The sequence below is a fragment of the Oryctolagus cuniculus genome, chromosome 8 (genome assembly GCF_051225735.1).
Source record: "Oryctolagus cuniculus isolate XC-2025 breed Fujian yellow rabbit chromosome 8, ASM5122573v1, whole genome shotgun sequence".
NCBI lineage: Eukaryota > Metazoa > Chordata > Mammalia > Lagomorpha > Leporidae > Oryctolagus > Oryctolagus cuniculus.
The window spans coordinates 69,623,895-69,636,374 of NC_142874.1; positions in this window are offsets into that span (position 1 = coordinate 69,623,895).

Consider the following 12,480-nt stretch of genomic DNA (forward strand, 5'->3'; position numbering starts at 1 on the left):
ATGGATAGAACTGGAGGACATCATGTTGAGTGGAATAAGTCAGACACAGAAAGACAAATACTGCATATTCTCCCTTATTGTGGAAGCTAAAAAAAAAACCAACTCAATCTAAACACAGAATGATGACTAGAGGCTGCAAGGATGGAGGGAGTTTAGACAATGGGTATCAAACCAGAGTTAGATTGAAGGAATAAATTCCTAGTGTTATACAGTTCAGTAGGGAGACTGAGGTTCACAATAACCTAGTAAATATTGTGTAAACAAGCAGAAGAAAGAAGCCCTAAGTTTATAATCACAAAACAATTTCACAGACGGGGATTGACTTTTCTGTTTTGATCAGTACAAATTGTAAGCTTGATTTGAAATGTTACACGGTAGCCTATAAATATGCAAAAGCATTGTTAACAGATTTTTTTCTAAAAAAATAAAGTGTATAGGATGAGTTAGTGTTACCTTTGGAAGACATTTTATAACATTTTAGACTTAGCATACACAAGCACACTGTCTGGGGAGAAGGGAATGGATGGAGAAAGGAAAGGAGCTTTGGAAAGAATGTGAGAGCAAGGTGGATTTTACCATTTTGATAAACATAACAGGAAGTCAGACAAAATGATGCAGGGATGAGTTGGGGCTAATGAAAATATCTTTAAGAAAAGTCTGTAAATAGGAGTATAGGAGAAGGAGGAGATAAGGATTCTTGAGCAGCAGCACTATGTGGCACTCAGTAAGGTGGTGAGACCCACAATGCATTTATCAAAAACCGGAATGAGAACCAGCTTCACCAGCTTCTAACATGGCCCTGACGTCGGTACAGCTCTGACTTGGAAGACGGACTGTAAAGTCAAATTACTTTTCCTCACAGAGAGAACCAGGATAGCTATGGACCAGAGGTGCTGCCAGCTCAGTGTTTGGAAAGACACAACTGTAATCATTTTTCTTGGTTTGAAATGTTGGTCAACTGTGTATAGCTTGTATGCAAAGAAAAGTCTTCCACTTAATCCTCAATGCTCAAATGTCCAAGATTCAGATTCTACTTGATTTCCTTCTGTTGATACATGCAACCTGAACCCCAATGTTCACCAGATAACTATCCCTCCACCCACTCCAAATACTCCCCATAATGCAAGGTTGTGCCTGCGTTTCAGGGCGCTTACACAGTGCCCAGCAGTTCAGAATGGCGTGTGTCCCCACTAGCCACCCCCATGTCCCCTGCAGCAGCCTTGTATAGTGTGGCTTTTGAATGCTGGCCCATGCACAGTGCTGCGTGACCTTCTTTAGTGCTGACCACAAGCCTTCATGGGTCACATTATGAACCAGTAGAAGCTTGGGCCCATTTTGGGTGCCTAGGAGTCATTTTCTCTTGTCTGGGTCAGGACTACAGAAACCCAGTTGGGGCTAACACCAGCTCTCACCCCCTCCTGTGGTCTCAGGACAAAGGAGGTCACTGAGGTCAGGACAAAGGAGGTCACCTCTTCCTAAAGGTCCAGTTTCCTCCCTTTCTCACCCCGGTGTCTGTGAGTTCTGCATCGGCACATTCAACCAAGCATGGAGAGAAAACATTGCAAACCAACTTGGGCCAGCACTGAACATGTGCAGACATTTGTTCTTGTCACTCTCTCCTAGACAATACAGCACAACCACTATTCACACGGGACTGTACAGGCCTTATAAGTAGTCTAGAGATGATTTAAAATACGGAAGGATGTGTGTGGGTTCTAGACAAATATTGCATGCTTTCACCTAAGGGACCTGAGCACCCTCAGATTTCAGTATCCAGGGAGTTCTGGGACCAGTCCTCCACAGGCACTGAGGGACGCTGTATTTTGAAGCGGTTCCTACTCTAAGGAACTTTCCCTTTCTTCCTTCCCTCCAGGAAAAATGAAGCAAATGTCCTCTCTACATTTGTTTTCCATAACAGATTTGGAATCCAGCAGGAGAGACTGGATGCCCCTGTCCCAGCCTCTACGATGCCTGCTCCTTCCCAGATATCCTTCCCAATGTCTTCTCCTAACTTTTGGGGTGACTTTTCATCTCGGGGTGAGGGAAGATAAGTGAACAGGGGACAGAAGTAGTAACATTGTACTGAGTCACCAACTCTCTGTGCCTTGAGATTCTTTATGGAAAAACACAGGGTTTTGATTCCCGAAAGGCTGTTCTGTTTCTTTTTTGAAAAATTTGTTTCTTTGCATAAAGGGAACACATTTCATGTATCTTCCGAATGCTCCCCTTTTCTCTGTTGCTAGGAGCATATTTCTTCCAGAAGTCAATAGATGCTGCATGGTTTAGCTGGCCTGATGCCAGTGAGTCCCAGAGTAAGGGATAACACTTGGACTAATATTTCAAAATATTATTCCACCACAATATTGAATTCCTCAACCCATGGGAAACCTAAATTTATACTTTAATATAATAAACAGGGAACGTAATAGCTTGAGTCAGAGGAAATTGTTGATAGTTGACCACTTTTTGACTAGAAGACATGATTTCCAAGCGGAGGTATAATCTCTAATGCAGTTTTTCACTGAGTGTGTTCCAATGTATCATTGCTAGACAATTGCATGTGGCAGGGATAGTTCCAGGGGCTGGTGTAGCGGGAGAAGGTCAGGGATAGCGGCAAGGTTATAGAAAAGGCATTAACTACAACGTGCTCCAGATTTTCTAACCAATAACTCTAGAAATGAAGTCCCTGGATTTGTACTGGCAACTAGGCTAGACGACTGATTCTCCTGCATAAAACCAACCTCCCTTCTTGGGGGAATTTTTTATATTTGTTTTATTTTTATTTTTTAAAAAGACATTTACTTATTTATTTGAGAGGCAGAATTACAGAGAGGCAGAGGCAGAGGCTGATTCACTGGTTCACTCCCCAAATGGCTGCAAGTAGTGTAGTTGGGCCAATCTGAAGCAAGGAGCCAGGGCTTCCTTCAGGTTTCCCACGGCGGTACAGGGGCCCAAGTACTTGGGCCATCTTCTTTTGCTTTACCAGGCCATAACAGAGAGCTGGATAGGAAGCAGAGCAGGTGGAACAGGAACCAGTGCGGTAAGAGACGTCGGCACTGCAGAAGGCAGCTGTACCTGCTACACTGCAGCACTGACCTGGGAGATTTTCTATATTTGGATAGTAGCAGGGAATAGACCACTTGAGCCATTAGTAAATGAGAAAACATGTCTCCTTCAGTAACTCACACTTCTGTCTCCCTGCCCTTAGCAAGGTGAGCTTACAATATTTTATCAAATATGCTAAATAAAAATGTAAACTACATTTTATTGTCTTTGTTGATGAGTGATGTTTATTACTTAGAGAGAGCAACTATTCTTTGGTAAAGCATAATTGGCACCAAAGAAATACACAATGGGATAAAGCTGTAACCACTGTTTGTTTTAATAGAGATTGTGTCTACATTTAGCAAAGAGAAGCAAAGAAAAATAAAAATTGAAAAATGTAGGTTGTATTTATGCAAAATAATGCTAGGATTAAAATTCCTGTCCCTAATGCTGAAATTACATTATAAAGCACAAAATAAGAAACATAAATATTTATGAAAGGATTTGTATTCATATTAAATGTCATCTGATAAATGAGACTTTTAAGAAATAGCTATGCTAATCCAAAATTTTATTGCTGATTTTAAAAATATAGAAAAATAACCAATGGAAAATTTTGTATAATTTACAAATGATGAGCTGTGTGTTGGGGAAAATAATTTACTTAAATTTGATTATGGGAGAACCAATACATTACTTGAAATGGCAGACCAAGGTGCTGTGTAAGCTGTTCACATATCAACAAACAATAAAATACTGAAGAAATTGGAACTTGTAATTAAAATAATGTTGGCAGGAGAAAACTGTTTTTTTATTTTCATGGGCTGCTTATTTAACCACTGACTTCAATGCAATATGTGGCCTCAAAAGAAAAAAGTTAACTGAGTTTATGTGTGCTGTTTTAAGAATTCTAAATCCAGTATAATCAATCCTGCTTAAGTTTAATTCACATGATAGGATACCTTAATTTACACTTTTTCCCGAAAAAAGCTGAAAAATTGAGGTAACCCAAAATTAAAAATAAACATAGATTAAACTTTTACTTTGCAAAAATCCACCCAAAACTTGCAGGATAGTTTGGTGTCTATACCCATTCAGAAAAACAAAACAAAACATTTCCCATGCAACTGTTATCTTTATTATAAAGTTAATATATATGCTATAAATATTGATCCTAGGCTATGTAATATCCTCACTATAATTATTATATTCATTATATTCTACTTTATAAGGCAACAAGGTTGACACACACACAAAGTGAAGAATTCTCTTATTTTCAGCTAATTAGAACCCTTAAATAAACTGGAGCAATACATTACTAAGCTTCTGGATTTAAACTTTATTTTAAAGATTTGTTTTTATTTATTTGAAACGCAGAGTAACAGAAAGAGAGAGAGGTCTTTCATCCCCTGGTTCACTCCCCAGATGGTTACAATGGCTGGGGCTGGGCCAGGTCAAAGCCAGGAGCTTCATCAGGATCTCCCACGTGGGTGGCAGGGGCCCAAGCACATGGACCATCTTCTGCTGCTTTCCCAGATGCGTTCATGGGGAGCTGGATTGAAAGTGGAGACACGAACAGGTGTCCATATGGATGTTGGCCTCGTCACAGGCCACGCCTTAACCTGCTACACCACAACACCTGCCCCTTGGATTTAAACTTTAGTAGCAAAGACAAATTACTGATAATTCACTGATAGGTAACAGCAAGAACACTGAACCATCCCACTTTCTAAGTTGCAGTCCAGAGCCCCTGACTCTGAACACAGTGTGGGAATATCGAAGCAATTCATGCGTTTTCTTAGTGAGTCCAAGGTTTAAGATGGGAGCAGCAGGAACAAAATATATGAGGGGAGAACTTCCACTTTGACTATGACCTTGTCTAAATAAGATCGAAGTCAGCGAACTCAAGAGGCTTCCATAGCCTTGGAAACTCATGACAAGAGCCTAGGGAGATTACTGACGCCATAAACACGAGTGTCAATTTGTTAAGTCAACAACAGGAGTCACTGTGTACTTACTCCTTATGTGGGATCTGTGTCCTTAATGTGTTGTCCAATGTGAATTAATGCTATAACTAGTACTCAAACAGTATTTTACACTTTATGTTCTGTGTGGGTGCAAACTGATGAAATCTGTACTTAATATACACTAAATCAATCTTCTGTATATAAAGATAATTGAAAATGAATCTTGATGTGAATGGGATGGGAGAGGGAGCAGGAGATGGGAGGGGTGCGGGTGGGAGGGAAGTTATGGGGGGGAAAGCCATTGTAATCCATAAACTGTACTTTGGAAATTTATATTTACTAAATAAAAGTTTAAAAAAATAAAAAAATATATGAGGGGAAAAAATGAAGGTGACAATGAATAGATTAGAAAATTAAGGAATATACAGTTTTTTTTTTTTTTTTTTTTTGACAGGCAGAGTGGACAGTGAGAGAGAGACAGAGAGAAAGGTCTTCCTTTGCCGTTGGTTCACCCTCCAATAGCCGCCGCGGCTGGCGCACCGCGCTGATCTGATGGCAGGAGCCAGGTGCTTCTTCTGGTCTCCCATGGGGTGCAGGGCCCAAGCACCTGGGCCATCCTCCACTGCCTTCCTGGGCCACAGCAGAGAGCTGGCCTGGAAGAGGGGCAACCGGGACAGAATCCGGCGCCCCGACCGGGACTAGAACCCGGTGTGCCGGCGCCGCAAGGCGGAGGATTAGCTTATTGAGCCACGGCGCCGGCTTGGTGGTATGTTTACATGCCACAAAAATACCAGTTACAGTAAGGGGCTGTGATTTAAAGACCTTTGTAATAATTACACTGTGACACAGTGACTCCTCTTATCAAATGTTTTGTTGACTCATTTAACATGCTTCCATTAATGTTAGAAACACACAAGGCACTGTTAACTTGTTGCTTCCTTCATGCACCTACCACTAGGTGATGTACCCATGTTTATATTAACTGAGAGAGGCTAGGCAGCTGACAAAATTTTAAATGTAATTTAGGGTGTGAGCTTCTAAAATACTGTTTAACCATACAGCCATCTCCTCTCTACTTCTACTAAAGCCAGTACACACAGCATTAAGGTAGTCCCTGGAAAGTATAACCAAATTGACTAACTCTAAATAGCTTTGCGTTTTTCATTTCTGTAAAGGAGATGAACATTTCAACACTATCAATAAAAACTCCAGAAGAGCCTAATTTTTGATTTACTGAGAAACTGCTATTTTCAAAATCCTGAGCTAACTGTATTGATAATATAGCAATGATGAAGACCATTTCCATGTCTTCCAAGAGCTCATAGATGGTTTCAACAAAACAGAGTACTCTCATATTTAGGGTGAAATGGAGTAATAGAGAAATTCAAAATAAGTGAGCAGCACTAAAATTTGGGGAAGAGAAAGATGAATCAGACAGGAAAAAAATAAATTTTAAGTATCATTTGAGAGCAAGAGGTAGAGTTGAAAGGTGAGGTAGAATTCAACAGATGAAAATGGTGAAGGACAACTATCACTTTAAGAAGAAAGGTCACATTAAACCAAGTCTGGAGACGTTAGAGGACACCCAGGAAAGGCCATGGGCCAGTGAGTGATGGCTGTGTCTGAGATTACAAAGGGCTAAGCCTCACAGGGTAGGTTGGATTCAAGACGTGGAAGGTTTTACCGCCAGACCAAAAAGCTGTTGGACTCAATCCACAGCCAGTGCTTACTTGTGGTGGGAATGGTTGAACAAAGAAGAGTGAGAAAAGACATGGGCTGGGAGAATGGAGCAATTAGAGGCGGTGGCAAGATCCAAAGTGGGATCACACACACCTTGGAATGCTGGGAAAAGTGAAGAAGATGAATGAGAAACTTCAAAATCACCTTATCCTAATCTGTTCTTCAGATGCCTAAGAAGTGTTTGCTTAAAATGGCTTTACACCAGGCTCAAATGAACGACATATGTGTACATTCAAATAGCCAGATCTCCAGGTTTCAGTCTATAAAAGCTGATAATTTATGGCTGGAAAACTAATTGTTGCTAGAAATGGAAGGGTATTTAGGATTTCCTTTTTACCATACCTGTTCTCAGGAAGAGTGACAGTGGGGCAAAGTCCTCCTAGCCTCCTCTCCCCAGTGTTGATCCATAATCTACTTCCAATCACTGGTGCATCACTTGAACTGCATGAGTTTGCCTTGCTGAGGGGGACATCCAAATTTGGAGTCAGAATATCTCAGGAAGATGCAGGAGGAATGATTGTTCTCCCAGAACTTCTATTACTCTTAGATGTTTAAAACCGTTCATTTGAAGGGGCACCAAATAATGCCCTACCCACTCCATCAAATATCAATTTCACTCCAGCCATGTTCTGAGGTTGTCTTCTCTTAGTTATCTCCTGTGAAGAGTATTTGGATTGAATTCCAAAGGGAAGACAAGAGAAAACACTTGTTCTATTTGGGGAAGGCTCTAGATTCAGTGACAATTTTGGGGCCACACTGCAGATCATCTCTGCCATGTTTGCAAGGAGGACAGGAAAGCAAATTCACCAAGTTGTGCTTCAACAAGTTCCAAAGGTCTTACACTGAAGCAATGGGCCCCAGTGGAGGTAAAAACAGATATGGGTGTTTGGCAGGAATTGGCAGCCTGCTGTAGGCAACACACATCTTTGCTTCGGATCCTCTTCCTTATTTGCTGAGGAGAGACAGATGACTTCATTCTTTAGACTGTTGAGAAACACTATTTTAATTTCTTCCCCAAGTTTGAATCCATACCTTTTTACTTTTTCATGCAAGGGAACGTCAAAAAATTCATGGAAAACATGTATGAAAAACCTATGCATGGATTTCAAAAAATTTTTTGCACTCAAATAAACTTATCTTACTGAAATTTTTTATTGATTTATTTTCATTTTATTTGAAAAGCAGAGAGAGAAATGACAGAAATGGAAGGAGAGAGCTCTTCCTTCTGCTGCTTTGCTTTCTAAAAGCCTACAACCAACAGCCAGGACTTGGTCAGGCGGAAGCCAGGGGCTTGACACTCCATCTGGGTCTTCCATTTACATGGCAGAGGCCCAATCACTTACTGCCTCCCAGAATGTACATTAGCAGGAAGCTGGATTGGAACTCTCACCTGCACATTTATCTTCTAATTCCATTTTCCCACTAATTTATTTTTAAAACACCCTCATATTTAGCTGCTTCTGTGTTTGTGAATTTGTATTTTTAGTGTCAATCTATCTATATAAAACACTCATCTAATCATTTTAGCATATGCATCTTTAAACAATAAGATCTAAAGCACGTTGTTTGTCGCAGCCGTATCATGAACATACAGATCTGTTTTCTTATGAAGCAGCTGTGATCATGATGGAGCGACTGGGACTGGCACAGAACGCGCTGGTTTGGTTCTCAGCTCTGGGACTCACCATCTGTATGGTTATGGAACGTTTTCTTAACTTGTTTTAGATCTTGATTTATCATTTGGAAAAGAAAGATGGCAAAAATTCTTGCCAACCATTGAAGAAATTAATTATTTCAAGGAGCCCACAACTTAGAAATTCTCCTTAATATAATTTTTTAAAATTTTAGACAAAATATACTTGCTTTGCTCGCTTTACATGATTTAGTCACTTTATGTGCTAAGTGGCTGGTGCCTCTAACTCACTAATAGAGACCAAAATGACATGCTGAACCGGAAAAAAGTCTAAACCAGGGCTTTCAGAAAGGAGGCAAAACAATTTTGTTCCTTGTCTTTGTCAGGTATGATCATGCTATTCTTATATATAAGGTATCTAGTTTCCCATGAATTAGGGAAAGCAGTAGCCCTTCTTTTTACATTATGAGACTTTTCTTTTTTCCGATGAACCATGTCATAGACTTTTATTCAATGCCTTCCCTGTAAAGCAGAGTAATTTTCTAGTGAATAGAACACAATCTTGGCAATAGAAAAGAGGGGTCAAATGGTAATAATCCTGCGTGCCTGCTCAATCTCTCTGACTAAAATTACAAAATGAGGCAAAATGGGTGGGTCTGTAATGGGGCATGCATTTTGAGATGAGAAAATGAAGAAATGATCAGAAAGAAAGCATCGACTTATTTATCTATTTATTTATTTACTTATTTATTTGACAGAGAAACACAGGAAAGACAGAGCGGGAAGGAGAGAGAGATATCCTATCCACTATTTCATTCCCTAAAAACCCACAACAGCTGAAATTGGGCTGAGGCCAAGGCCAGAAGCCAGGAACAGAATCTGGGTCTTCCACACGGGTGGCAGGACCTGGTCACTTGAGTCAGCATTACTTGTCTGGTGCATTGATAGGGAAGCTGAAGTTAGGAGCCGCAGTTGGGATCCAATGTAGGTACTCTGTAGTGGGATGCTGAAGTCTTAACTAGCGTCTTAACTGCTAGGCCAAATGCCCACCCCAAGTTGCTTCTTTTAGAAGCCATGCCTATGGGAGACCAGGAAGAAGCAATCTGGCTCCTGGCTTCGGATTGGTGCAGTCTGCTGGCCGTAGTGGCCATTTGGGGGGTGACCCAAAGGAAGGAAGACCTTTCTCTCTCTCTCTCTCTCTCTCACTGTCTAACTCTGCCTGTAAAAAAAAAAAAAAAAAAAAAAAAAAAAAAAGCCATGCCTAAGAAGATAAAGCAGAGATAACAAGAACAATACTGCAGAATGTACCTAAAATGACAATCTTCATGATGTTACAGCAGTGACACCTTACAAGCAACCGTGGTCCTGGGGAAACAGGGAGTAAACTCTTCTAAAGAAAGAACACCCTGATGAACCCTTGAAGGGGGCTTGATGCAGGTTGAGGAAAACAAGAAGAAAGACTTTCTAGATAGCAGTCTTGAAAAAAGATTGTGTATGAGAATTTAAGCAGATCAGCCTGCAGGAAGAGAAAGGTGCTGTGAGAGAGGAGAGAGAGAAAGAGAGATTGAGAGAGGTGAATTATGTGACTAGAGAGTTGAAAGAAAATATAGTCAGTGGGGTAGATGACCTTGCAAGATTTGTTCTTGGAACAGAGAACATTAAACTTACTGTTATTGGAGTTCCTGCTGAGCTATTCCCCGAGAAAATCTTATAAACTGGGCTCAAGTTTGAATAACTACAGAGTAATGTTAGCTCTCACACAGTGTAATTGCTGACAAAAGCCAGATTATTCTACATGTAGGACCTTACAGAGTAGCAGGGGTAGCACCACCATTTTCTCCCCATAAGGCAGGAATAGGGAACTTGAAATCTCCAAAATCAGTGGATTCCCAGAGATGTATTTAGACCAGAGTGTGTAACCTTACATCTTTATCAAACTCTTGCATACAGAAAATATTTTTCACCTGGCAAATCAAGTTTGTCATTAGCAAAATGTGTCAATAACCTACAAGTCATGGGAAGAGGTGGAAGAGTCCAGAAAAAACACGTATGAAAGTTTCCTTTTCCTCAGAGCACCTATCTTCATTCAGCATTTCTCTGGCCAGCTGCTCCCTTGGGCGAGTATTCTTTCTGTTGGTAAAGCACGCTGTATTTGCCAAACTGGCAAATCCACTGCTCTTTCTCTTGGTAGAGTATATAGACCCTCCAGGTAAGTTACAGTATAATTTTCTGATTAGCTCTCCATTTCTTTCTGTTTCCCCTCCCCTACCTGCTTCCTGCTCTCCTTTCCATTTTGAGTCATTGAGTCCTGAGACTGTGCAGGTTCCTGGTCCAGGCATAGCTCTAGTGGGCAGGGAGAGAGGTTGACTGTAGGGTGTAAAGCCTTGGTCCTGCTGGAGGAAGCTCTTGTTTGGCTATGCTCTTTGATGTGTGGTTTCCACTTTGCCTGACACCTTCCTGGTTCTCAACAGGTTGCACCCAAATTCCATGTCCTAACTTGGATCCAGAGACCCCATGTCAACATTTTTGTGGGTCACCCACTCATCTGGGGCCAGAGATGAATCAACACTGATACACTGCCTGAGTCACGCATGGCCCAGGGAAGCTATAACCTCCTGCTATCTGAACAAACTCCAAGTAAGGGTAAACTCTGAATATGTGTTAATTTTTAGCAACCAGATCATATAATTGCTTCATTAGTGAATTTGTGATTAGGTAAACATCCAGATTTCTTTTACCAGCCTAGGTCACCTAACCAGATATTAGACAAAACATTTTATTTTTTTTTTAAAAATTAGTTGCTTACTTTTTAAAAATTTGTTTAAGTTTATTTAGTTGGAAGACAGAAAAACAGAGACATCATCCATCTGCGGGTTCACTCTCCAAATGCCCACAACAGTTTGTCCAAACTCCGGCATTTGGAACTCAGTCTAGGTCTCCCACATGAGTGACAGAGACCCAGAACTTGAGCTATCACTGCTGCCTCCGAGGGCACACAACAGCAGGGAGCCAGAACTGGGAGTGGAACTGGGACACACATCCAGGTACTTCAACGTGAGGTCAAGTTCCCCAAGCAACATCTTAACCATTGTGCTAAACCTCATAAATTTAAAAAAAAAAATAATAATTCACACAGAAAGATTGAGCTAGGGAGTGTTAGAGAATACCTAAGTGAAATTATTTAATGACATCATCTCTCTATTGGTCAGCCAAGTGACCTAAGACCAGGCTTTGTTAGTGAAGGATTCAAGGTTAATTCCATGTTTCCTAATTCAATATTTTATACAACCTGCAGAGCAAGCCTTGCAGTTTGATTCTGCTGCTTTCATAGCCCTGCTTGCATGGAGAGCTCCTTCTGCATAAGAATCATCCTGATATTGTGGGTAAAACCGTGGGCTTGGTGTCTGATCAAACGACCTTGGAATTTACTGCTTGTATGAACTTAGGTAACCAAGTTACCACAGCTGAGTTGTAGTTTTCTCACATTTAATGGAAAATAAGAATTCCTTTTTTCACAGGATGTTCACAGAGAATAACTGAAATGAAGAATAGTATCTAGAGCCTAGAATACAGGCAGCAATAAAAGTGTTAGCCACCATTATCTACATCTGTAAACAGGGTTAGCTCATCTAAATTCTGGCCAGTAAGACAAAGTCAAGGGGCTATCATTGTAGTTTTCCAGAGTAAACAACTTCCTGTTAAACTTAGAATCGTTTATTTGGATGTAGTTTTTTAATGTGACTGTAACTAGTGATTATAACCCAGTACATACTTAAATTTGTTTTAATGATGATAGCTATTTACCAATTTATATTTTAGTTTTTTTAAAAAAATGACAAATAGAGGCTGGAGTTGTGGTGTAGTGAGTTACGCTGCTGCCTACAATGCGAGTGTCTTAGATGAGTGTCGGTTCCAATCCTGGCTGGTCCATTTCCAATCCAGCTCCCTGTTAATGTACCTGGGATGGCAGCAGAAGATGGCCCAAGTGCTTGGGCCCCTGCACCCATGTGGAAGACCCGGAAGAAGCTCCTGGCTCCTGGCTTCACTTGGCCCAGCCTTGGCTCTCTCTCTTTTTCTCTCTGATGCTATTTTTCA